We start from the raw sequence: 26,677 nt of genomic DNA on the forward strand, positions 1-26,677 counted from the left end.
GGAGAAAGTTAATTATCAGATCCTAAAATTTTACAAGAAACCCCTGACAAAATAACTCAAATCAAGGAAAGACTGAAAACAGCTCGAGATCGTCAGAAGAGCTATGCAGATAATCATCATAAACCTTTAGAATTTCATATAGGAGATAAGGTACTTTTAAAAGTTTCTCCTTGGAAAGATATAGTACGATTCGGTAAGAAAGGAAAGCTAAGTCCGAGATACGTTGGACCATTCCCTGTGATTCAACGAATAGGACCAGTAGCTTACCAGTTACAACTACCAGAAGAATTAGCTAGAATACATGATATATTTCATATATCCCATCTCAAGAAATGTCTATCAGACAAATCCCTGGTAGTACCTCTTCAAAATATAGAGATAAATGAAAAAAATTAAAATTCATAGAGAAACCACTGGTTATCGAAGATCGAAAAGTCAAATTCCTCAAACATAAACGACTGGGTTGGTCAAAGTCAAGTGGAATTCAAAGAGAGAGCCAGAATACACTTGGGAGCTGGAGTCCGAAATAAAGCACATCCCTTCCAGTAAATCTCGAGGACGAGATTTTTATTAAGGTGGGGAGGATGTAACAACCCTCGACAAAACTATTATTTATTATATTATCTTATTCAATAGGAAAACCTAACTGAGACACCCAAGTAATTCTACACAAACCCTGAAAGTTTCAGAACAATCGGAATCAGGATCAGGGCCCCTAAAACTCAGGGGGGGTAATTCCTAGTTAGTATTATCTAAACAGTTTTCGATAGAAATCGAATTTTCTCGAACCGTCGACTCACCCAAGCTACTGAGACGCGTGGCTACCTCATATCAAAAGTGACCTCTCGCGCCACGCGCCAGGACCATGTTTCCCTGTCGTGACACGCGAGGGGGACTATTTTCCAGCTATAAATAGGAGAGGTTGGGACTTGAAATTCTGCGTTTGAACGACGAAGAAATTCGTCTGAGGCACGGAGTTATGCTCTGTTTACCACAATTAACACACACAAACCTCGAAACGCTGCCGCAATCAGGGTAATAACTCGATCGCTATTACGATTCAACGTCCGATCGATTATAACTATCCAACGATAGTCCAGGTGCTGCTCAATTGAGCTTGTACTTTGATTATTCGTCATGATTTCGACTTGAATATTAGAGTGCTGTTCGAATTCGGACTATGCTCTGTTATTCGTTGTGAATCCGATTGAATTATCGAGTATTGCACTGATTAATCGTTGTGAAGGTTTAATCTCGTGAATTGACGTAACTGCTGTATTAAGTTACCTACCTAGTTGTGTGCACTAGATTACAAAGCTAACTCAATAGGCTAAGCTCTACTTGTATAAATCTGCAATATATCAAGGCTTATCTGTAGACTAAACTTTGGCCGTAGGAATCTGCATGATTATAATGTGAGTCATTCTCTTTTTATTAACTGTTTTACAATACTCCAAATCATTTTTCAAAGGTTATAATTACAGGGATTAAGTCTTTGTAAATCACCAAATTACAGCTGGTATGTGGGGTATTGTGCACATTACTGTTATTATCACTCTATGTGAGTGAATATTACTCTATGTGAGTTATTATTACTCTGTGTGAGTACACCGTCACTATGTGGGCAACGGGACCCAATAGTGATATGACCACAGTCACAGAAATGAATCGAGTGACAAATACCCATTCTTGATAATTGGTTGATAGAAACATTGTAATCGCTCTTAATACTGTGAATTATAACTCCCGGGTCGTTTTAGAAAACAGAATGATTCACTCAGTATTTCCCGCTGACAAAACCTTTTTAAAACACGTTTCAGGTAATTACAATATATCGGAGTAAGAATTGGATCCGGCACCGAAGGCATCAAGAAGTGGCTTATTTCATTAATTAAATCAAATTAAGAAATATCGTTTTTATATTAAAAGCTACCTTTGTAAAACATGGGTTTATCCCATCTATTTAATAAATAAAATCCGGTGTTTTTAAACTCTGATATTTTTCTTAACTCACGGTCCTGATGAAATTTCCGCTGCAATGTTTTTCCAAATAAAAATAATCACCGGTACCACGGGACTGCTCACGGCACCCGATTCCGTCCAGGGTGGGTCGGGGGCCGTGACAGAAGGTGGTATCAGAGCTAAGCCACTGCTTTAAGCCTATAAGTGTTGTGATAATAATACTTAAGCTTAAATAAAAAGAGTTAGGAAATTTCTATTAAATGGTAGCACAGCTGATAGCAGTTAGACTTGAATATAAGAAAAGATGCCTTAGTATAAGCTAAGCCACTGGTTTACACAATTAGGTATTATAATAATACCTAAGTGAAACGGAGAATTAGAAACTTAATATTATCTGATGGCACTCTGGATGGTATTTAGACTTGAATTTAAGAATTTTGCCTTAAAATAAATTTTAAGGTAAATTACTTATATAAGTATAATGTAATGGATACTGGTATGACGGTTAGCAGGCAATAGCACTTAATTGCTATTTATTCTTGCTTATTGATATTATTTGGTCTAGAATAAGATATGTTATGGGAATACAAATTTCCTTGATAAAAGCCCTAATAAAAGAGGCACTTCTTGAAAAGATACTATTTATGGGAAATAGAAAATTTTCTCCGGCAAAACTGGGTATAAAGTAGCAGACTCTCCAGCTTGACCGGACATATTGAGATTACCGCTCCGGCACGAACCGGATAAGACGGGGTAAATGATATGTCAAATCAGTGACAAGATTTCCCTAAATAGTATCATGACCAAATACCTGAGTGGTTCTTGGAAATATGAATCTGTTAAATACATTGACCTGATAAATGGTATGTTTATTTCAGCATGTGAAATATGTGATTATATAGATAGGTATATCTATAAGCAAATTCCAAAAACCCATACGGATTGACAAATTGAAATAAAGTACAAGCATCCGTGTCTAGAATTCTCTATCAGGAATCTCTTTTCCAATATCAAACATTATTTTGTTTGATCATTTACCTCGTAACTCATACAATGAGAACCCTTTAAAGAAGGGATATCATCGAAAGTATAAAAATTTACAAAGCACAAGTAAGAAACATATAAAGTTGTGCTAACGCACAAGAAAACACATGAACCTTAAAATATACGTCCACAGACGTTGAAATATATCACACACGACTTTCCAAGGCAAGAACTTTGAAAAGTATAAATTGGGCACGATGACACCAATACTAATTCTGTCAGTAGAAAACTACTAATTAGGAAGAAACACTCTTGCCATATCATTCTACCAACGACACAGATCTCGCTAAGGTACGTTCCATAAATCACACTGCAAAAAGGAATCACATACCTTTGTAAATTCTCTATTTTATTTTTTTCGACCTTCCATAATAACATCACACTAGTGTCACACGGAAATCCAAGTAAAGTTTTTATATTATTAAAACTCTGACTTCTGCCTATAGTAAGTTAACTCTCCTGTTTCTACTCCTTCTCATAGGCATCATACCATGAGGATTTCCTTCATAGTAGCAAATTTTTACATTTCTTGGTAAATCCACATGTTCATTGTACTTATGGTTCATTCAAATTAGGAAGACCATAGGAGGACATTATACCAATTGTTGTTTAATCAAAAGTTCAAATATCATTTCACTATAGTTGATCTTTGCATAGTAAAATCTCGTTTTACAAAACAATGACTCTTTAAATCAATGAATTTCTTGCAAAACTCGATTTTCCATGGTTTCTGTTATAAAGATGTCCGAACTTCCTTATTACCACTCGTTTTGTTCAAACCCAGTTAAATTGCTCACAACTCGTATTCAATTCCAGGTCCCATATGATATTTTAAGCCATCATATTCAAATTCAAAATAATCCCAATAAGCACCTTGATTCTCTTGAAACTATAACATGTTTTTGGCCTTCGATTTCACTAAAATATTTCTTTAATCACAATCACCCTCTGGTGACATCTCCACAAAATCTGAAGATTTCGCTAATCTCGGATTTAAAATTATTTATATTAAATTTGCCTTATTAATTTATTCAATAAAAGTAATCTTAAAACAATCATATACTCATGTAATGATATACAAATTCACCTCCTATTCCAATGTAAGTTTATGATAATATATCAGTATTTTAAATACCCTGGTTATTGTCAGGAGCAGATATTGAGTAGCCTAGCCTTAGTTAGGCATGGACTGATCATCTATGCTTAAACAAGGCAGCACTAACCAATATCCAACCACAATAATAACCATTTAATGTATATAAAATAAGTTATCATACTTATTTATTCCAACAGTCAAAAAGAACATTGTAAGCATTTGCATGCACTCTTAACTTTGTTAAGAAAAAGAAAAAAATTGTACGCCCAGATCTCGAAGTATGAATTCTGGCTACAGGAAGTGCAATTCTTAAGTCATGTGGAAAATCACGAAGGTATCCATGTGAATCCTTCTAAACCAGAAACAATTACTAAATAGAGGGTTCCGCAAACAGCCATAAAAATTCGAAGTTTTCTAGGTTTAACTGGATACTATAAACAATTTATTTAAGATTGTTCCAAGATAACTAAACCCTTAACTAAGTTAAATCTGTAAAATAGTTAAGTTTGAGTGAGGACCTAGACAAGAAGAAGCTCTTAAGATATTTAATCAAAGGTTAACAAGTGCTTTAATTTTAGCATTGCCAAAAGAAACTGAAGTATATGGTGATACTTCAAAATTAGGAATAGAATGTGTGTTGATGCAACGCTAAAAGGTAATCGCGTATGCCTTCAGGCACTTAAAAGCACGAGGAAAATTTTAACTCATGATTGAGAACTAGGAACTATAATTTTGCCCTTAAGATTTAGAGACATTATCTGTAAATACAGATCACAAAAAGATAAAGATACGTATTTGGGCAAAACAAACTAAACATTAGGCAAAGAAGATGGATGAAAATCCTAAATGAGTACAACTGTGATATCCAGTATCACGACGAAAAGCAAATGTAGTTGCAGATGCTTTAAGTCATAAGTATCATGAAAAGCAAGAGTGAGTCCATGCTCTTAGATTAAGATCTACGGTTAGATTTAATGAAGCAACTAAAGAAAGTTCAAGAAACAGTAATCGAAGACAATGCTGAAGGAATGAAAGGACAAGCCAAAGAATTAAAACAAGGAACTAATAAGAATTTGGAGATTCCCTAAGAAAACAATTGGGTACCTAAGCAGGGTAAATTAAGAAATAAGATTCTAGATAGATCTAGGTATACCATGTACCCAGGTAACAATCAGATATACCAAGATTTAAGAAATAACTTTTGGTAGATAGGAATAAAAAAATGGACATGGCCAGTCATATATCTAAGTGTCTCACCTGTTCACAAGTTTAGGCAGAGCACTAGAAACCTTTAGGATTACTCCAACAATTAGAAATGCCTATATGAAAATAGGAACTCTTAACAATAGATTTTGTTACTAAGTTACCCAAAACCAGAAAAGGTAATAAAACGATTTGAGTAATCATGGATCGATTTACCCAAATCAGCTCATCTTCTAAACTATGAAAGAAACCTTTAGCATAGAAAGGTTAACCCAGTTGTACAAAAATAAAACAGTATCCTTACATAGAGTTCCACTCTCCGTTGTATCGGACAGAAATAGTCGTTTCACTTTTCATTTCTGGAACAAGTTTCCAAATAGCAATGAAAACACGACTAAATTTAAGTACAACTTATCATCCCCAAACAGACGGACAAAGTAAAAGAATCATTCAAAACCTTGGAAGACATGCTGCAAGCATGTGTGATAACCATTCAAGTAGGATAACCACTTAACCTTAATTAGAATTCTCCTATAGCAATAATTATCATTCAAGTATCGAAACTGTCCCATTCGAAGCACTGTACAGACGCAAGTGCAAAACCCCAGTTTGTTAAGCAGAAATAGGAGAAAGTTAATTATCAGATCCTAAAATTTTACAAGAAACCCCTGACAAAATAACTCAAATCAAGGAAAGACTGAAAACAGCTCGAGATCGTCAGAAGAGCTATGCAGATAATCATCATAAACCTTTAGAATTTCATATAGGAGATAAGGTACTTTTAAAAGTTTCTCCTTGGAAAGATATAGTACGATTCGGTAAGAAAGGAAAGCTAAGTCCGAGATACGTTGGACCATTCCCTGTGATTCAACGAATAGGACCAGTAGCTTACCAGTTACAACTACCAGAAGAATTAGCTAGAATACATGATATATTTCATATATCCCATCTCAAGAAATGTCTATCAGACAAATCCCTGGTAGTACCTCTTCAAAATATAGAGATAAATGAAAAAAATTAAAATTCATAGAGAAACCACTGGTTATCGAAGATCGAAAAGTCAAATTCCTCAAACATAAACGACTGGGTTGGTCAAAGTCAAGTGGAATTCAAAGAGAGAGCCAGAATACACTTGGGAGCTGGAGTCCGAAATAAAGCACATCCCTTCCAGTAAATCTCGAGGACGAGATTTTTATTAAGGTGGGGAGGATGTAACAACCCTCGACAAAACTATTATTTATTATATTATCTTATTCAATAGGAAAACCTAACTGAGACACCCAAGTAATTCTACACAAACCCTGAAAGTTTCAGAACAATCGGAATCAGGATCAGGGCCCCTAAAACTCAGGGGGGGTAATTCCTAGTTAGTATTATCTAAACAGTTTTCGATAGAAATCGAATTTTCTCGAACCTAACTGAGACACCCAAGTTATTCTCTATTCTTATCTCTATATAATTTTTATTGTTTCCTTCTCTTTTTTATTTGCAATTTTAACTAATAACCCCTTTTGTTTTATTATCTATTTTAACATCTTACAATTAAGGATGGCGTTTTTAACAGAACCCGAACCGTATTAACCTGAACTTGATATAAATATCATGCATTACATAAAAAAGTAAAACCAAGTAATACTCAATTTATGGATCTGTAGTCATGATAATAACAAAGTCTAACTATAAAACTTTCAACAAAATGTTAAGACTTTAGCACCTGAGTCTTATTACCTGAATGCATATTGTTTAGGTCTTGAAAAATCGGTTTGATATAATACTTGAAGAATCAGAATTTGTCATAGAACCACCAAAGTTTTTTTACATTTTTTAACCACTTCCATTTGTGAACTTAATGGGTTTCAAATCGATTTTATCAGAATGATTTAAATGGAGCTACATGTGTGCTATCTAGTGCAAAATAAGGCGAAGAAACACTGCTTATTACTCTATTTTCTTTTTACCAGAAGTGTCTAATCTTTTTCTAATATAACATATACAACTATCACTTAGATTCTCATCGTCAATCCGATTACGTAAGTCGGTCTTCACGTTCTTCGTCTTCACGTTCTTCATTGCCGCGAAAACATCAATAAAACAAACAAAGTTTTAAATAAAACAACAAAATCATTAACTACAAGTCTAGAACAACCAAAAAACATCAAAGAAACATAAAAATATCAAACTCTTATACATCCATATTTTCTCCTAATTACCACACAAAACAACAAAGAAAATCCATAAAGAAAGGATAGTCGTTCTAAGTCGGAATTCCGGCGTAATAATGGTCGGAACTGCCGGAATTTTGAATTTTCAGGCCAAAAAGCTTGTTCGGTCATGAGTCATTGGGCGTCTTTTGGAAGTTGAATGGGTGGGTTGGTTTGGGTTATTTTATTTAGATCAAAATCTTTGGGTTGGTTTTGGGTAGTTGGGTTAATAAAATTAGATTGTAGATTGAGTTAAGTAATTAAGTGAATAACTCATTAACAAATAATTATATAAATTGTGTTATATACTTTTATATACTCATAATAATCAGTGTTTATTTTTTTTAAATTCAAAATACTTTTTAGGGGGGGGGGGGTTGAAAAGGTTGTAAAAATCCAAGGGGTGCGGTCGGGGTTTTCGACGAAATTTAACACTATTTTTTTTTTGAAAGTGTGCGCCCGTCCACCCACGGTTATGGGTCGGTCCGCCCCTACCTATATAGAGAAACTATTCCTCTTTATTAGAGTATTTACAATGGTTCCCTATATATTTGTGAGTTACATGTATTTTAAGAAATTGTTGTGAGTGGAGGAAACAGAAAATATATGGGAAACGTTGTTCTTCCTTATAATTTTTCTAATAACTAGAATTACGGCCTGCCGCAATGCGGCGGGGATTCTTTAGTTATAACTAAGTCGATTTAGGACGCGCACGTTATGTTGAACCTGTCAAACGGGAAAAAATAGACGATGTAAAAACGTTCACCCACACACGCACATTGCGTCGTGTTAACTCGCAAAATTTATAACGAAACGTAAAAACGCTAAACCAAAGACGCATGTTGCGATGTGTTAAGTCACAAAATTTAGAACGAAGCATAAAGCGAAAAATTTGCGGAAGATGAAAACTATAAAGGACCTAAGTTGAAAGTAAAAAAAGTTGTGAGCATAGATTGCAAAAGATAAAAAATTTTGTGTTAAAAGTAAAAAAAAACAAATAGTTTTGGGTTAAAAGTAATTTATGAAATACTTATGGGTGAAAAGTAAAAATATCAATTTTTTTTTTGTAAAACCTCAAAGCCAAGGTTACAACAACCATATGCATCACAATTTTTTCTTTGGAAAACCTCCAAAGCCAAGATTACAACACATAAGTAAAAAAAATCAAAGTGGTAAGATCGCGAAAGATGGAAACTTTTGAATTAAAAGTAAAAATTCAAATTAATCAAAAGGGTTAAATTAACAAAGATTAAAACTTTAAATTTAAATTATCAAAGATTAAACACATACATGGATAATTAGGTTGCTTACGTTACAAAGAATGGATAATTTCCATTTTTTAAAGACTCCCAAAGCTTACATTACAACACATACATGCATAGTTAGGTTGCTTCTTTATAGTGTTTAATTTTCAAAGATTAAAACTTTAGGGTTAAAAATGAAACAAAGATTAAAAATTTTAAACTTAAATTGTCAAAGAATAAAACTTTAGGGTAAATTGTTAAAGATTAAAACTTTAGGGTTAAAAAGGAAACAAAGATTTTAAAAGTTTAAATTTAAATTTTCAAACATTAAAACTTTAGGGTTGAAAAGGAAAATTTCCATTTTTTTTGAAAGACTCCCAAAGCTTACATTACAACACATACATGCATAGTTAGGTTGCTTCTTTATAGTGATTAATTTTGGAAGTGGTTGTGAGTAAGGAGTGAGAAAATATAATGATAAATATATAAATTAATATTAATAATATTTTGAAAATGGTTGTGAGTAATGAGGTGGTTTCATCAAACCATTTAAAAAAAGAAAACAAAAAGGCATGATTGATTCAATACTAGTGGGCCCCACCTTTATCCCCTCTCCCAAACCTTCACCGCAAGCGGCAAATGTTCACGACAAAACTTCTCCCCCACGGCAAAATTTTAATGGCGGCACTCTCCCCTCGTGGCAAAGCTTTGCCGCATCGACCCCGTATACCCTAAGTGGAGAATAAAATAGAAAAAAACTGACGTAGAACCTAAATAGGATAAAACACGTATTACTCTATATATTATACAATGACTCAAAGATTAAAACAATGACTCAATAATGCATGAATAAAAAATAAGGCATGCATTTGAAATTAAGCTAGCTGCCAAGCCAATGCCCACGTTGTTTTCCTCAATTACTCGCTTTCACATGCACCAGCTGAACCCACAACATTTGAATGTTTCGTATTCTTTGAATTTTTCTAGATTTATTTTATTGTTTTATTTTATATTCATTGAGTTACTTTTAACGATTCAACATTTCAACGTTTTGAAAATTTTAAAAGGTTTAACTTTTGAATAACATCAACTTCGTTGTCCCATTGAGTCCGTTTACGTCCAACACAACGTAACGGTTTGTGTTAGCATTCCAACGTTAAATTTTTCATTCTCTTTTGCATCTTATGGTTTTCCAAATTGTCTATTTTCTTGGTTTTTATTCTTCGAGGTTTTTAACGGATTACACGTTACGACGTTTTAATCTTTTAAAAGGTATCGTATCTTTATATAAACTTTCGAATAATTTCTACGTTTACTTTTATAACCATCAGGGGTTGCTTAAGAAGACGTGAAATAAAGCAAGAGGCTTGGGCTCTTAAGCTTCAAATTAAAAAAAATAATAATAATTTATATGTAGGTAATTTTGGCTTGGGATTGTTGATGGTGAGGTATGTGGTGTATAACTATAGCGTTTAAAACAATTTTCTTTAATGGAAAGAGACTCAACTTTATTATATGCTTTGGTCTGACTATAGCTCAAAAACTTAATATAGGGTCCATTTGTGTAATTTGATAAAAGGCAAAAACTACCAAATCTCTCGTGAATTACCGATCGACATCTCCCCACGCCAGTTGCCCCCACACCATGCACCAGTTCGGTGAATTTGAAGCACCCTTCGTGACTGAACTCCGGCCGATGCCCATCACACCCATTGCGTCAAATATCTAGTCGTCGTTATGTTGCCCCCTTTTGCTAAGTCGATTGAAACCTAGATGTCTAGAATCAAAGATGTAAATAGAGGTTTTGGTATCTAATTCGTTGATAGTGAAGTATTGATCATGATTATCATTTACATGATTTGGTGGATACCACTCGTACCATCATTAATCCGTTGGTGGTGAAGTATATGTTAGCATTGGCCGTAGAACCACCATGGAGTACATTGGCAACTAGGAGAGAATAAGGTTCATTGAACATGCCCTGTTATGTATTAAGTGGCGCAACGGAACCAACACACATGTGCACACACGTTAAACATGCAATAAATAGAAAATAATAAACACGACACAATATTTTACATGGCTTGTTCCTAGTGGAAGACCTACGTCCACGTACTGCAACTAGATTATTTCATCAAGCGAAAAATGCCAAAGATTACAATATAAGACCGAAAATATATGTATATATAGAACAATAGGTTTAACAACTTAGGCGCCAAGACATCCAAAGTAGGCATCCCAATTCTAATCAAAATAGGCCCCAATGCCTTCACAGCCCAACAATTTCTTAGTCGAAGGCCTTACGAATACTCTAACTGCCATCAAGCACATAGTAACCCATTTTTCCACTACTCGGTTATATTTAACAATAGAAATCCTCTAAGCCCTCAATTCCAAGAACAAGCTAAGATTTCAAATTACCAGAAGTCCTCCGAGCTTCCGGTTCCTGAGAACAAGCTATAATTCAACTAATCCACCTAGTTGCAGCAGACCTTCTCATTAGTTACCGACAACTCCAATACGGTCATCACAGACCCAGTCATGGCAAAACCAGTGAATGAAGTTCCCGACAACTCCAATACGGTTATCACAGACCCAGTCACAGGCCCATTGAAGTTCCCGACAACTCCAATACGGTAATCACAGACCCAGTCATGGCAAAACCAGCGAATGTCGATATGTAATCCATGACGATTGAATTGAATACACACATATTTGTTCTTCTTCTTGTTCTTATAGCTCGATTTCATTACTCACATATGTCTTTATCTTTGGATTGATTAAAATTATTGATCCTGATGATTCAGGGACTAATAATGGGTAACAAGAAATAAAACACATAGATTCTCGAACCCAAGAGACTTCACTGCCTTCGGCGGAGTCCGAACATATCACCACAAACGCATCCTTTGAAGTAGAATTTACTATCTGACGTGTTGTGGCGTGTATATAAAAAGTGGTATATTTTTAGCCGTTTTATACACTAGTTCAAGTTTTAATATTAATAAAAACACAATAAAATATGATCACACTACAATTCAGGTTGGGAAGTGCACCCATCGTTGGCGTAATATAGTAATGGTTAGATATTGAGGTCGTCCAAGGATACAACAACTTTTAGTATCGAGTCTTCGTCAACAACTAGTCAAACCAAAACTAAAGAGTTAAAAATGGCTAAAAATAATATAAAGAAATAAATAAAAAGGTTTGTGATCAATAATAAGGAAAAAGGTGTTTGGCATATGTTTACCTCTTGGTGCTTCGTTGACTAAACCTTACCATGGACAACAAGGTCTGGATTGTTAGACGAGAAACTGTATTTGTTAATGTATAAAGTGTAGTTCTTTTTTAAGGACCCTCAAACACTCGACCATATTTCTTTAAATCAGCAGGGAAACACCATGCAAGGTCGGATCAAACCACAACGATATTGCCCCATCAGTAGGGAAAGTATATACCGTTGTAGTTTAATATTAGCTAAGAAAATAGTTAAAGGGGTTTAAATTACTTGTGACTATGGTTCCTTCGGTGAGGCGTCAATTCCCAAAGGTAGCTACATTTATAAAATCAAGTCCTCCACGCTTTGATCTTATCGTCACGCCATGGCAAGAGCTTACCATATAATGTTCCATATTTTTCCTTCTTTTCCATTGTTCATCTAATTCGTATTTTCATTTCAATCCCTTGTAATTCGAGACTTGATCATAATGAAAATCGTATTTTGTATTATTTTTGCCAAATTATACGTGCAACATACGTAAACATTCACAAAATACGTATTTTTTTATCCAAAACTGAGTCATACATCAAGTTTATATTTTCTTCGGAATGCAATCATACGTGTTTTATTATTATACATGCTTACATACACCATAAAACCCCAAAAACATGCGTAACATTGAGTTTATAGCATAAAATAACCAACAAAACAACTCAAAAGGACTAAAAAAGTTTTTTTTTTTTTTTTTTTGTAATTTTGACGGACCATGCTGACCGTATGGACCTCCTTGTTGTCTGCATGGAGCGTCGCTGCAACAAAAAAACGTGAAATTGTTTGATATTGAACCATTACATCCTCCTAACTCCCAATCATCTTCATTTAACACCCAAACCCTAATCCCACTTATAAATACCATCCCCTGACATCTTCTAAACTCTTTCAACCCATCGAAATCACTTCCAAACACACTCAAATCTCCAAGATTTTCAACTTTTGGTTGAAAGTTATAAGTCCAAAAAGTTAGCTCTAGCTTGCTTTCTTACTTGTTTTCTTCTTCCTTACACTTGGGAGACCTCTAGGAGTATTACCTCTTGTTTACCAAGGTAAACAAGTATGGTAAACCACCATTTTTGAGGTCCAAGTGGGGATTTTTGTTTAACTTTCATACTTGTCTTTCTTTTACTTGTTTTTGGAACATATTCAAGTCACCAACAAGCTTCCATGTTGAATGACTTGGATTGTGGTTAATTTCCAGAAACATGAGATTTATATACCTTTGTTTCTTGTCCTTGTAATTCACTAAGTAACCTACAAAACAATGAAGTGAATGAAACCATACCAAGTCCCCAATCACACAATGTTGGAAGCACTCATGTAGGTTATGTATGATATTGTTGAGAACCTTGGTTCTACAACTAAACTTCCACCACCCCTCACTTGGTCACTTTGCAAATAGTTAGTTTTACTTATGCATTTCCTTATTGTATTCATGACCATCCTAATCATCAGCAATGTTGGTGATTTTATGTAATGATGAACTCTTGAGGTTAATGAATTTATCCTACCTCAAATGCTTGACTATGCTTCACAACATATGTAATATATATATATATATATAGGGTAAGGTTCATGCGAGAACCACCCTTATTGCGAGAACCGCGAGAACCAATGTGAACACAAAATAAAATCTAAAAAAAATCAAAAAAGCACTGAAAATTTTTTTTTATTTTTTTTAATATTTTTAACAAAAAATCGCTATATTTCGTTCCATAAAAAAAAAAAAAAAAACTTTTTTTTTCGAGTAACAGTTATCCATGCACATGTGCATATGTATCATTACTTCAACAAATTCGGTAATACATTATCAGGAATAGACAATTGCACTTTAATTTACAATACCATTAGTAATACACTACTTTTTACATTACCAATATTCAAAATGCACATGTGCATAATTAGGTATAACCATGATATAACGTGTTTTGGTACAAAAAGTTTGTGATTTTGAATGGAGAAGTAGACCCATCTACATGTTTTTTGGTTAGTTATATCTAGTGGTTGATGGTTTGGTTATAGTTGTCAATTTTTTATGTAATATGTTGATTGGATGGTATAAATGGTGTTTACATACATGTAATAAAGTGAAAATATTGTTAATGGTATTGTATTATGGATGGTAGGACGTAATGGTATTGTATTATGGATGGTATGAGGTAATGGTAGTGTATTATGGATGGTATGATAGATGAAAGGGAAAGTGTATTCAAAGTGGTGTACCAAAACACCTTATTTCATGTTGATACATATAATGCACATGTGCATTTCTAATATTGGTAATGTAAAAAGTAGTGTATTACATATGGTAGTGTAAATGAAAGTGCAATTGTCTAATATATGTAATGAATTACGGAATTTGTCAAAGAAATGACAGAAATGCACATGTGCATGCTTGTGTATTATGGATGGAATGATAGATGAAAGAGAAAGTAGTGTACCAAAACACCTTATTTCCTGTTGATACATATAGATGCACATGTGCATTTCTAACATTGGTAATGTAAAAGATAGTGTATTATACGTAGTAGTGTAAATGAAAGTGCAATTGACTATTATTTGTAATGAATTACGGAATTTGACAAAGAAACGACACATATGCACATGTGCATGGATAACTGGTACTCGAATTTTTTTTTTTTTTTTGAAATTTTTTTTTTATTTTTTTATTAACAAAATATAGCGATTTTTTCAAAAAAAATAGTAAAAAAATAAAAAAAAATTTTTTGGGTGTTTTTTAGATTTTTTTAGGAATTACTGTTTGTGTTCACACTGGTTCTCGCGGTTCTCGCAATAAGGGGTGGTTCCTAACGGATCTTTGTCCTATATATATATATATATATATATATATATATATATATATAGGGGATTGATCATGAAAAAACTACTTTAAATGAGAAAACCAATAAATTAACTAAAAAAGCCTAAAAAATATACTAAATATTTTTTTTACAATTTTTAATATTAAATTCGCTACTTTATATATATATATATATATAAAAATTGTAATGCACATGTGCAATAATACGGACCAACCATGTTATTAACTCTTAAGCTAAATTGCCCTTCAACTAATATTTAAAACTAACTCCATTAGCGATTTGAACTAGAAATGCAAGAAATAAATACCTTGAGGACTGCCAATGCAAAAAATAAGCACACAGATTAAAACCAAACTTTGGTTTAAACCACAAGGACCAAACATGTAACTTACTCTTACTATTATAATTTATAAACCCCACTAATCCTTTTGTTTGTGTATACACTTTCCAGCCTTATTGTCAAGAGATTTTGAAGAAGAAGATCGCAAGCAAAAGAGAGGTATTTTCTTGATCAATTAGCTATATGTATATATTTATTTCTGTCTTTTCTTGATTCAATTCTATGCTAGGTCATTATGTGATTTCTAAACAACAACCCACACACTTCATTCATTTGTATAAGAGCACAGTATATGTTAAACTAGATGTGTTAAAAAACACTAAGATCTGTTACCATGGATGTGTTTATTTCTTTGTTTTTAACTTTATTATAATCTGGGGTAATTACATATATCCGTTTATTTTAAAATCTAGTTACATATATACCCAACAAAGGTGTAGTTGATTTTTGTTTTAATTTCTGTTGGTTTAATTTCTAGCGCGAACCCAGTTAATACCTCAGCTGTGTTTTCATCATAATCATCTAATCAGTTTTCGTTTTTGTTTTAATTTCTGTTGGTTAGACCATCAATCAAAGGTGTAGTTGATTTTTCATTGTGGTTCTTTGATGTTATTGAATTTAATTCCTGTTCTAACTACTTTTAGTTGCTTGTTCTTTGTTTTTTTTCTTGTTTCAGTTTTGTGTTTCCCAACAATTATCTTTAAAAGGTGTGAATTATTTGTGGATGTCAAGAGGTTTAGCATACTTTGTCATAACTAAAGAGCCCTCTGACACAATAGATCCACAAATTAAAACACAGGCCCCGTATGCCTATTTTCCTTTCAGTTATACTATTTTAATTTTTTTTAGTTATTAATTAACTCTCCAAAAGAAAATTACATCAATTAAAATAGAAATTAAATGACAAAAAGAAATTACATCGGAATATATATATAAAATATAAAGTAAATGAATGAAGTTGCCCCGCCACCATTGAATAAAACATGAGTTTTTTTTCTAAAGTGGTGTTGGTGGAAAAAATATTTATCATAATAGTGTTGTTTCAAAAGTATTTACTAAAATGGTATTTTATCTCTATTTAATGGTTTCTACTCCTAATTTCATTTGTTAGCTTCACTTTATTAACTAAAATTTGACTTAATCATTTTTTATTAAAAAAATTAAATGATTAACTTTAAATACTTTCAAGACCTTTGAGACTTCACATTTGAAAATAAATTAGAAGATTTTTTTTTCGAAACTCTAAGAAATTGATTTGTTTTAATGTTTTTTATCACTTGTTATAGTTTTAGAAAACAATGAGCAACAACAAATCAATAACTAATTATATGTATTATTTATATCAACACAAAAAGAAAATAATCGAATAATAGGTCGGTTTGAAATTCATAGTTTGAATTTGATTCAAATTTGGAATTTGATTTGGATAATCAGCCATTATATTTTTTATTAACAGACTCACAATAATCTTTTTCCTTTTTATAAGTCTCAATCAACTTATTATAATGGTATCTTATTTTATATGTTGGAAATTTATTTTGTATGGTTCTTTTAAATTTTATCTTACATGGATTCTTTAATATAAAAAGATGTTATCCTATTAGATTAGGAGTGAGAAATTAATAAAATAAGATAAAACACTATTTTGGTAAATAGTTTTGAAATGATGTTATCCAATTAGATTAGGAGTGAGAAATTAATAAAATAAGATAAAACACTATTTTGGTAAATATTTTTGAAACAAAATTATTTTGGTAAATACTTTTTTCACCAACACCACTTTAGTAAAAAAACTCAATAAAACATAGCCGATCACATCTAATTGGATTTGACATTTGATTGGTATACAAAATAAAATAAATAGGTAGTTAAGAAAATTATAAAAGGTATAGATGAAAAAATATTAATTAAAAACATTATAATTTTAAAAATAAATAAAAAATAACAAAATCAAAATCTATACTATATAATACAACAAAACCAATAGGAGGACAATCTTATTCATTGAAGTCATATATTTTCTATAGATAATTAATATCAATTAAAAGATAATTATAAAATTAAATTTAATATATATTTAAACAATTCGTATAGGAGATAATATAACATTTTAAAATATTTATCAGATTTCAAAATTATTTATCCTAAAATTAACAAAATATGTACGCTAAATATAAATTAATATAATGTAAATGATTTATTTATTTTATTAAACTAAATTAGTTAATGGTAGAACCTATTTAAAAATGTTTAAAATGGGTAAACAAAAATATTACTTAATGTTTATTGGTTCTATACTTTTATTTTCGTGTTCAACTCTCAACTAAAATATGGATGATTACGTGACATTTATAAGAATCATCACCGCAATCACCCCATCCATCGTATATCGAGTATATCTGTTAGTTTTTAAAAGATATAAATTTTATTAGATTCATTCAAACTGTGAGATTTTTTAAAGATATAACATTTTTATTTTTTATTATACAAAATTACATTTATGCAACTCGTGTAATACACGGAGTTTTTAAAAATATAACTTTTTTTATTATTCAATATATAAAATTACATTTATTAAACCCATGTAATAAACGAGATTTTTAAATATATATTGTTTATTATTTGGTATATAAAATTACATTTATTCAACCCATGTAATAAACGAGATTTTTAAAAATATTTTTTTTATTTAGTATATAAAATTACATTTATTCAACCCGTGTAATACACAAGGTTCTAACCTACTTAACTATATATTAATCACTAAGGTTGATTCGTGAGTAAACGTTACTAATTCAATTTTGTTACACTTTTAATCCTTATACTTTCCTTCTTTTACAACTTTGTCAAAACACATTTTTTAATTTTTACCATAACACTTTTTCACTTTCAATTTTATTCCTTTATACTTTTTACCTTTAATAAATTTGTCAATTTACGTTTTAGTCTAAAATTTGTGAATTAACATGCTGCAACACGCGTGTATGGTTTAAAGTTTTTACGTTATTTTTTCCTTTGCGGTTTAAGAGCCTAATCGCAATGTGTGGTCGTAAGTCGACCTAGTTATTATTTTCTATGTTTTATGTGTTGGTCTAACTTTTACGCGTTAACACGCTGTACGTGCATGGTTCAACGTTTTTACATCTAATTTGTGTTCAGTTTAAGTTTAACAGTCCCGCTATGAAGCATAGTCTTAAATATTAGTTATATATACTAACTAAAATCCTATTGAGGTGGGTTTGTTTTCTTTTCTCTCTTTTTTTTTATATAATTCTAATAAATTACTTTTGAGCACAGTTTGTTCATCATTTATAGTTTTAAAGATATGTTGTGTTATAAACTTCAGTATGTTTTATGACATGCTTATTTTTATAAACGTTTATATATAAATTTTACTCGAAACCAAGTTGCAAATTGTAACGTAAAAGTGATCGAAGCACAAACGTACATGATATTAAAAGGTGCTTACCCATTTCATTATATTAGTAATATAATTTAAAACCTTATAGATTTCAAATATACCGTTATTACATGCTTATTTTTATATGCGATAACGCCCAATATAGTTTATTTTCAAAAAGAGGCTAATAGCGTACGAAGAATATAAGCACCACTATCATAATTGTTTTTACGTTCTTGTAAGCATGACTAACTTAGTAATATAATATAATATTTTATAGTTTTAAATACATAGTTGTCTCAAGCATATTTTTTTATCTACAATTCGAAATATAGTTGGGACATTTTCTTTTTTCGAAATCGTCCAAACAACGTCAGTACCATATTCATTTTTTATGGTTGCCTCGATGAGGCAGTATATACGCTATAGTGAGTGCCGATGCGGTAACGTAAGTAGCGAATAGAGTTGATAAATGCCACATAACATTGGTATTAGTACTTGTATTTGTTTATTAGTTTTCGATTGATGTAAAACATGTGTTGATTTCCCATCAAGGTTATATCTTTCGGTTACCATACTGAATATCTATCTCATACCGATACCGTAACAAACCAAACCGCTAATGTAGTGATCCAAACTGATACTGATCGAAAATCTGTTGCAAAACACAGAAATCCTACTGTTTTTTTTTTTTTTTTTTGTAGAAACCAATTCACAAACTTTCTACTTCTATTTCTTTACACACTTTACCTAGCTTATAATTTATTAAAAATACTTTACCCAAAAAAAAAAAAACTTATTAAAAATATAAAATAGAGTGAATTTCAAGTTTTGTCCTTTATCTTTAGGCCACTTTGCAAGTTTTGTCCTTTTTGTTTAAATTTGACGAGTTTTGTCCTTTATGTTTAAAAATCAAGCACGTTTTGTCCTTTATGATTTATTTTTAAGGACAAAACGTGCTTGATTTTTTAAACATAAAGGACAAAATGTGTTTGATTTTTAAACATAAAGGGTAAAACGTGCTTGATTTTTAAACATAAAGGACAAAACTCGTCAAATTTAAACATAAAGGACAAAACTTGCAAAGTGGCCTAAAGATAAAGGACAAAACTTGAAATTCACTCTATAAAATAAATAAGAATATAATATACAATAGATTGTTTTAATTGTAATATTGAATAAAAATCATATAGTAATTAAATACACACAAATTTATTAGAATTTGCATGTTATGCTTTTTTTTAACGGCAAAATCACTTTATATATATATAAAGAGCCAACAAAAAGCTGAGGATACAAAAACGAAAAATGACCAAAATCAACAGACAGGGAACAAAAGAAAAGATTACAAGAGGTCCAAAATATCGAAAGACTTCCATTTGACCCAAATCCAGATCTTGAAGCTTTGAGCGATTCCCCATCCATAAAAAGGCGTCCTTTTGATTAACTCCACAGTAGCCTGAACCGGAATGAAGCGGGCTTCAAAAATCATCTCATTTCTCGCCTTCCAAATCCTCCAAACCGTTTCCAAAGTGACCATGTAAACAATCCTTTTCCATCTTCTCCCACCCGGCCGACTAAGAAGAAAAGAAATAAGCTCCTCCAAAGAGTGAACATCGGCAGGAAAAATATACTCATCCAGACTATAATATTCCACCATATGCTTCTTGCCCAAAGGCAGTTAACAAAAATATGGTCTGGTTCCTCTTCGCACATGCCACATCGCGGACAAGAGACATCTGCTATATGAACTCCCCACGGCTCAAACCCACTCTAGAAGCAACCTTGCCCAACATCCCTCTCCACAGGAGGTAGTTCACTTTAGAAGGATAATAAAAAACCAACTGATTGTTATCAACTACCCCATTAAAAGACTCTATATCCAATCGAACCTGATTAATAGAAAAGGCTCCATTAGTTACCGACCGCCACTTCCAAGAGACACCATCTCGGATCAGAAAGTCCTTAATATTGATACCCACTTTAGCCAACGACGAAGCCACCGAGCCAATATCTTTCCAGATTCCTGAAAAAGACTTCTTCACCGGGATATCCGGCGGGATAACACTAGCATTCCCTCTATGAATCGCTCCAATCACTTGGGCCCAAAGTTGATTAGGATCCGAGTTATACCTCCACCACCACTTAGCAAGCATAGCCCAGTTGAAATTTTGAATGGCCCCGAGACCCATACCTCCCCTCTTTTTAGCTTTCATGATAAACTCCCAACGGATCCATCTCATCTTGTGACTCGAACTCGACTTACTCCATACAAAGCCCCTTCCGATCTTCTCCAACCTATGAATAATGAACTTCAGGGCTGCAAATAGGGATAAGAAATACGAGGGAAGGCTGCCAAGAACCGATTTTGCAAGAGTCATACGACCTGTAAAGGAAAGATGATTAGCTTTCCACTTAGAAAGCTTAGCCGAAAACCTCTCCAACACCAGTTTCCAGTACTTAGCACGTTTCATATTCACCCCAATAGGAATACTACATAAAGGGAAGACAACCAGCTTCGCACTTCACCAAAGAAGCAAAATAGGCAACCTCCGAGTCTGGGACGTTAGTCCCATATAATTTGCTTTTATTTCGATTGACTTTAAGACCAGTGACAAGACTGAGCCATCTCAATAACCGATTTAAAGCTAGAATGTTTAGTTCCGACCATTCCCCTATAAACAGAACATCATCTGCATAACAGAGGTGAGAAATATAGGGACCGCCGTTAGGGAGCTGGCACCCATGAAACAAACCCTGACTGCATGCCCTGTTCAAAAGCAAAGGGATAATCTCCATAGCTATGACAAAAAGGAACGGGGAGAGGGGATCACCTTGCCTTAATCCTCTTTTAAACTTGAATTCCGCGGTAGGCGAACCATTCACCAAAATAAAGCCCATACCCGATTGTAAACATCCTTTAATCCAGCCAATCCATTTCCATTTCTGAGGGAAATTCATCTTTTCCATCATCCTAAGCAGAAATGTCCAATTTAAAGTGTCATATGCCTAAGCAAAATCCACTTTAAAAATTAAAAGTTTCTTTTTCGACTTCTTCGCCCACGCCACCGTTTCTCCCACAATAAGAGGCTCATCGAGAATATAACGATCTCCCACAAAAGCCGATTGAGTATAAGACACTAAGTTATTGATCACCGGCTTCAAACGGTTGGCCAACACCTTAGCTATGATTTTGTACAGCGATCCGACAAGAGAAATGGGGCGAAAATTGGCCAGCTCAATCGGATCACTACTTTTAGGGATTAAAGCAACAAAGGAGGAATTACATCCTTTGCTAATAGTGCCCGAAGAATGAAACTCGCTCATCATACCCAATATCCACGGTTTAACCTTTCCCCAGAAAAAAATGAAGAATTTAAGGGAAAATCTATCCGGCCCCGGAGACTTACTACCATCACAACACTTAATAGCTAAAAAGACTTCAGATTCCGAGAACCCTTCACAAAGAGCTTGGCCCAAATGATCAGAAACACGGGGAAGACCAACATTATCGAAATCGGCCCTTCTTCTTATGGGCTCAGCAAATTGCTTTTTAAACCAGCCTCTAATGGCCTCCTTTAGCACCATCGGATCTGAAACTAAAGAGCCATTAAACGACAAGCAATTAATTCTGTTTCTGGCCAAGTTAATTGAGATCGCTTTATGGAAGAATCTGGTGTTATCATCACCAAATCGCAGCCAATTAATTCTGGCTTTCTGGAAAAGATCCGCCGACTTCTTAGATTCCAATTTACTAACTTGAAGCCGAAGATCGATCCTAGATCTCTTTTCTTCACTCGATAAAAGGCTAGAGGCCGCTTTCTTTTCCAACCAATCAATCTTGATCAAATGTTAGGTAGGCGCACCGTAAGTGGTGTTTTTTTTTTGAAAGGTAAACTTCATTCACAAACTAGCCGGCCCAAACCGGGCCGACCGAAACAACTACAACCAAAAAACCACAACTATTACATATTTACAAACGCACACCAATCCCTCCACTCTATACCTTTAAACTTAGATCTATTCGACCACCACAGAAAACTCGACGCCTTAATCTCGCTAGTGATGCTATCTATTCTCACCGGTTTATTTGAGAACACCAAATTATTCCTAACCCTCCAAATACTCCAACACGCTATTCTTATTATGCCTTGAACCGCAATCTTTTATTATGCCTTGAACCGTAAGTGGTGTGATGGTTAGTAAAAAAGGTGTGTTGTGAGAAGATGTTGGGAGTGAAAAGTTAGATGGTGATTATGTTGGTCAAAAAGTTTACGGCTCACTCGAAGCTTGTTGGAATGAGTTTCATCAAAGTTCATTTGAGCTAGTATCGAAGTCCTTGAAAATCGTTTTTAGGAAAAAATTAGTTCTTAGTTTAACTTTGGGCAATTACCATAAAAAAACAAAGTTTATCTTTTTCTTTATAAAAGTCCCTCTACTTTTTTTTTTTTATTTGCATATTGAAGTACTTAGTAATTTTGAACATAACTGTGAACTTTCTCTATAATAATAAAATTTTATTACAAAGTAGGTATTTTATATTTATGATCAGTTACATATAATGTATTTTAACTTTTACTTGTTTTCTCAATAATTAATGCCCTCATTATAAAAATACAAATAAACAAAAAAAAAAGATAGAATAAATTATATTAAAAATAAATACTTTTAAAAAAGGTCGTAAAAATAACCACTTTTGAAAAAGGTCTAAAAACTCGCTCGAAGTGGCTCAAACTAGTTTTGTTTATAACCAGCCGAGCCCGAGACAAGGTGCTTTGCTCGCCAGAATGGCCAGTGGCTTTCTTTGTTTCATTCTTATAAGGACCAAATTTATAATGATTTTTCTTAGGAAAAACTTTATAATTATGTTCAAAATTATTAAGTTGAGGGACTTTGATATTAGAAAAGAAAGTGGAGGGATTATTTATAGAATAAAACAGAAAAATATACTAGTTTTTTTTAACGATATTTATCATTTTTCCTTTTCCCCTTGCACATATACAAACATAAATCGTCAAATGCAAAAACCACTTTTGGTTAGGTACTACAAGTCTAACTTTTTTTATTTTATTTTTTTTACTAGTATTAAGCCTCTCCATTGCACCTCTTGTTATAAAACTGTGTTAAGTATTAGTAATATTATACCATTGTCAGCGACAACCAACACCGGAAAAGCTCAAAAAAAAATAAATAAATAAAAACGGGAAAAGAAAAACACACGTAAAATCTTTGAATCGCGCATGATAGTTGTTGAGAAAATAAATCGAAACTTAAAACATAGAAAAAATAACTAAGTCCATCCAGTACACGCGTGTTGGACGAACTTGTCAAACGCATAAAAATAGATTTGACACGACGGACCAGTCAAACGGGAAAAAAATATACGAAAAAAATGTTGAACCCCACACACACGTTGCAGTGCGTTAACTCACAAAATTTAGAATGAAACAAAAAACTTGGGAAAAATGAAAAGTATGGTGGACCAAAATTGAAAATAAAAAAAGTTGAGATTAAATTGCAAAAGTTAAAAAACTTTGAGTTAAAAGTAAAAAAACAAAGGGTCTAAATTGCAAAATTGAACTTATTAATTTTAGATAAAAATAAGTGATATCTATATATTGGTTATTAATTAATATTAATATTAAAAGAAACTTAATAAACAAATATAAATAAAATTTTTAAAGTTGAACGAGAGAATGACATGTGACATTATTTGGAGAATTTTTTTTATTATGACACTGGTAATGCAATAGCTAACCAAGTCGTTGGCTTTTTTTGTCACACTACGTACATCTCTAATCATTTAGTTCATACAAATTGAAAGTGTTAATCCTAAAATGTAAAGTGTAAGCGCTTAATTAAGTGAAAGTGAAAGTTTCATTTAAATTAATTTTGTTTCATGGTTTGAGTTATCTACCAAGTTTGGATTAGGTTGAAAGTTTACTTAGTTATTTAAAAGTATTTCGTGGTTATCCAGTTAAGAGTTAAAAGTGATTGGTTTTTTGTTTAGAATAAATAGGATGTGCAAGTTACAGGTTTATGAGTAATGTTTATGCAAGTTTATTTGGTTGTGTTGCTCAAGATCTCTATTGAATCACAATGAAAGACAAATAATGGACTTTGATAACTGGGCAAAGTCTCCTCAAAAGAAAAAAGTGTACAAAGACAATATAACATAATATTGAGCAAAATATAAAACAATTCTAAAAAATATAACATAATGTTGATGAAAAAAAGACAGAATGAGTCGTAAAAAAGACAAAATGATGCAAATTTAGAAAACATACAATGATAAATAAAAAGACACAATAATTTAAACAAAAATTCTAAAATATACAAGCTAAACTTCCAAAAGCGAAAACCTAAAACCTCATTAGGAGAAGAAGTGTACAAAGACATAATGAATCGTAAAATATAACATAATATTGAGCAAAATATAAAACAATGCCAAAAAATATAACATAATGTTGATGAAAAAAGACACAATGAGTCGTAAAAAAGGCACAATGATGCAAATTTAGAAAATATACAATAATAAATAAAAAGACACAATGATCTAAACAAAAATTCTAAAATATACAAGCCAAACTTCCTAAAGCAAAAACCTAAAATCTCATATTGTAGAGTTCGATGAGACGGTTCGAGTGCGTAAGGTAAATCGGAGTCCGTTTGATACTCTTTTTATGAATTCTTATTTTTAGAAGACTTTGTATTTGATTCTAACCCTTGATAATTGATCGTATAAGTATATTACAATGATTTGCGTGTGGGTTATATAAACCTACAATCTAAAGGGCGTGACTAATTGCCAAGCACTTTGACTTTCCTAAACGGCATACCCCTTAGAAAATTGTAGCATTTTACATTGCTTGGATTATTCCCAAACTTTATTTGTTGACTTAGGTGATACTATTATAGTTTCCTGGTGATTCTCCTGGTTATTATCTATTAAAATTAAACAATGCACAACTGTTAGTAAAATAACCCAAATCACATTAACCGTACAACTCGAGACAGAACTCCAATGATTGAGTCAGACAGAGCCTTAACATGCATTACGGAGTCCTAGATCAATCGGGTGTAACACGAGACAGAACTCCAATGACGGAGTCAGGCAGAGCCTTGACATGCGTTACGGAGCCCTAGATCGATCGTGTAGGGTAACAACAGGGTTATAATACTTACAACGAGGCAAAGCTTCGCTTTATAGGGGTATAATATCTCGGGTATAATAATAACTATCAGAAAGTTGAGAGAGAATTCGATTTTTGAACGAATTGCAAATGAACTCGTCGACCTATATTTATAGGCTTGGAGTATGGCGGCTCGCGGCCCGTGAAGCACACCTCTAACTCATTCGCGGCCCGCGAGAGAGTAGACTAGGTCTTAAGCTCGGCTAGTTAGCGAACCTAGCCTTGCCGAGTCACCGGACACGTGGCTCTATGCAGTGTCGAATAAGCAAGGCCAGTCGCGGCCCGCGACACATAGAGCTAAGGGAGTCGCGCCTAGCGAGCGGCTCCCAAATTTTGTTTTTCTTGAGTTTTTTAAACATTAAGGTATTTGGGCCAGTTTCTCGCATACAGGGTATATTTTAGGACATTTAGGGTTACGTTAAGGGTTCTAGGAGGGTTGTTATATCCTCTCCAACTTGTTTTAGATCTCGTCCTTGAGGTCTACTGGAACAGTTGTGGGTATTTCTTTTGAATTTCTGATTCGAGTTCCCAAGTGTATTCTGGTCCTCTCTTGGAATCCCATTTTACTTTACCAGAACTAGTCTCTTGTGTTTGAGATTCTTGATCTTTCTATCTTCAATCTGAATGAGTTTCTCGATAAACTTAAGTTTCTCATTTACCTCTATGTCCTTAAGATGTATCATTAGTGATTCGTCTGCTAAGCATTTCTTGAGATTACATACATGAAACACATCATGTATTCCTGTCATTTCCTCTGGCAGTTGTAGTTGATAGGCTACGGGTCCTATTCTTCTAATAATCTCAAAAGGTCCAACATACCTGTGGCTTAGCTTTCCTTATTTAACGAATCCGACTACACCTTTCCATGGAGAAACATACCTTATCTCCTACTTGAAAT

At 32.9% G+C, this 26,677-nt stretch overlaps 1 protein-coding gene across 2 annotated transcripts in view; it reads left to right on the forward strand.

Annotated features, from left to right (window-relative positions):
• The first annotated feature begins 15,286 nt into the window (after positions 1 to 15,286).
• LOC110927193 (probable disease resistance protein At4g27220) overlaps positions 15,287 to 26,677 on the forward strand; it is a 29,216-nt gene continuing 17,825 nt past the window's right edge. For both annotated transcript variants that reach the window (XM_022170817.2, XM_035985745.1), the window contains exon 1: positions 15,287 to 15,345. The gene's annotated coding sequence lies outside the window, so the exon portion shown is untranslated. The remainder of the gene's footprint in view (positions 15,346 to 26,677) is intronic.

Source organism: Helianthus annuus, chromosome 2, assembly GCF_002127325.2.
Source record: "Helianthus annuus cultivar XRQ/B chromosome 2, HanXRQr2.0-SUNRISE, whole genome shotgun sequence".
Classification (NCBI taxonomy): domain Eukaryota; kingdom Viridiplantae; phylum Streptophyta; class Magnoliopsida; order Asterales; family Asteraceae; genus Helianthus; species Helianthus annuus.